Consider the following 2619-nt stretch of genomic DNA (forward strand, 5'->3'; position numbering starts at 1 on the left):
GCACACGTGGACGCACGCGTGCAGCACACGTACACGTGGGCACACACACTTTTCCTCTCATAATGGGCCAGGGAAGCGGAAGGCAGGAAGAAAATGTGAGCGGGCGGGGTGTCGTCGGAGCAGACCCCGTGTCCCGGGGTGCGGTCTCCAGGCAGGCCCAGCGCCCCCGGGTAAACCTCGCCGCCGTCACGAGCTGGGAGGGGGTCCCCGAGCCGAGCATGCGTGTCGGCACCCACCTTCTTGGGCTGCGGGATCAGAGGCATGCGTGTCACCGCCACGGGCCCCGTCTTAGCTGCTGGGGGAGCCGGCGGCTCCTTGTCCTGAACTCGGACGCCGTCCGCGTGCAGAGCCCGGGTTTCAGATGGGTGGTGCGTCTCTCCTGTCACTTAGCGCCGACCACGGCACCTCTGCACCTCCTTGCCACCTGCTCTGGTCACCTAGACCGTTCTCGCATGAGCCAGAGACGGAGGGACAAGCTTAGCAGCCCCGCTTTCTGCCACCACCCTTGCCTCGGATGCCGCTAGCGCACGTGGTTTCTGCACGGTTTAATGAATGTGCACATTTTCTTGCAGGTAAGTGACCCCCTGTCCAGCCGGTCTGGCTGGACTGGCCCTTGCGTGCCCGTGCTCCTCGGTGGCTCTCTGCGGCTTGTTACCCGTGTACAGTCAAGAGAAGACGGTATACACATGTGTGTGTTGAGTGACTAATTGCTGTCGGCATAGGTGTGTGTACGCATGGCACGCCACCCTGCGGTGCACGTGGCAGAGCATCAGGGAGGCCGACACGCGGCCCCGTACGCCCGCCCTCGCCCACGGATCGCGGAGGCTCCGCAGCTGCAGCGGGAGAGACACCCCCTCAGAGGCGTGGACCCCGAGCGCCACGTGCTGGTGCACGGAGGTCCCTTCACCGCGAAGAGCCCGACGGGTTCCTGCGAAGCCAGCTCCCCGCAGCGTCCCGGGGCAGCCCCGAGGCGGCCGCGGCAGCGTCACTGCTCATGTCCGATTGTCCTGTCCTTTGTAACACTTTAGAAGAATACAGAAAAGTGCAGTAATTATCTTTCTCCACATATTTAAGCAGTAATGTTGCTAGTTTAATATTGTGTAAGGTCGTCACAGGGACCAGGAACAGGTGACCGTCCGATTCCTGTGAATGAACAGCACCCTGACGGCCTTGACTCAGAAATGGCGACGGAAGCAAACTGTGTAAACGTGTCCGGGTTGTCCGTGCTCCGAGAGAGCTGTCCGAAGAATTAGAAGCCGTGTGAGGTGTCCCTGTAATGAAGGCATGTAAGTCCTAACGAGTGTCGCTCTCCTGATAAGTGTCAGACTGTATCTTTCCTGTGCTGTATGCTGCGTTACAACTTAGGTCATTCACGGATGGAACGTGAGACGTACTAAAAATGCTTCAGTAACTTATCTCGGTATCGCTAATAAAAAGCTTGAAACCTGAGCTCAGTCTGAGTCGTTGTTGATTCCTCACGGCCCCCGCCCCCGCCCCCTCGGGAGCCTCGCCAGGACTTGGGGGCTCGTGCCGCGGTCCCACGGCTGTTTGTGGGGCGACTGGTCGCGCTTCCCATCCACCTTTGGGGGGCTCCGCAGGGGACAGTTCACAAGCAGGAAAACATGAGTGGCGGGCTGGGCGCGGGGACAGCCAGAGGACACGGGCTCCGCCTCTGCGCAGGCAGCGCAGTGTCTGGTCCCAGACCGCTCACGCCCCGGGGCTGGGGGAAACTGAGGCTCGGCGCGGGGACAGCCAGAGGACATGGGCTCCGCCTCTGTGCAGGCGGCGCAGTGTCTGGTCCCAGACCGCTCACGCCCCGGGGCTGGGGGAAACTGAGGCTCGGCGCGGGGCGGCCCGAGGCAGCGGGTGCGGTGCGCGGAGGAGTCACCTGCGCCCTCCCCCGGGTTCACACCTGAAGGCCCCGAGGCCCCATCGCTTCTGCGCACGCGTCTCTCTGCGGAGCGTGCGGGGTGTGCGGGGTGTGCGTCCCGCTGCTGAGGGGGGACGCGGGGACGGGGAGGGACGCTGAGGCCTCGCGCCTCTGTCGGGGTCGCTCGGGCCGCCCCGGGCACTGTCCACCTCCTAAGGTCACTCTGCACCCCCCAGGGACCCCGCTGGCCCCATGGCACGGGCCTGGCCAGTCCGGTGGGGCTGGGCTCAGGGTCCAGGCCAGCGCCGATGGCCTTGGGACGGGACAGGGGGCGCTGACGGGAAGAGCTGTCTCTGCGCCTGCGCTGAGGGCGGAAAGGTCCCTGGAGCCCGGTGACCCCCCCGCCCGGCCCGGCCCCAGCAGGGTCTCCCCGCGCTTGCTGCCCAAGCAGGGGAGCTTCCTGGGGGTTCCCAGGGTTGGGGTTCTCAGTCCATGAGCCTTCTCCCGCCCCTCATTGCACGGCACCCCTGCCCCCTACCCCCCATGCCCCTAGCACTCCTACCCCCACTTCCCGCCCCACAGCCCCCCACTCTGCTCCCTGCCCTACAGCCCCCAAGCACCCCCACTTCCCGCCCCACAGCACCTCCATACCCCACTCCATGCCCTCCTCCCATTCTCACAGTGGACTGTTTTGGGGGACAGTTGTCTGTCCCCGCCAGAGGCCTGTGTGGCCACCAGTTCCGTACCCC

This window comes from Pteropus vampyrus, unplaced genomic scaffold (assembly GCF_000151845.1).
Source record: "Pteropus vampyrus isolate Shadow unplaced genomic scaffold, Pvam_2.0 Scaffold376, whole genome shotgun sequence".
NCBI classification, from domain to species: domain Eukaryota; kingdom Metazoa; phylum Chordata; class Mammalia; order Chiroptera; family Pteropodidae; genus Pteropus; species Pteropus vampyrus.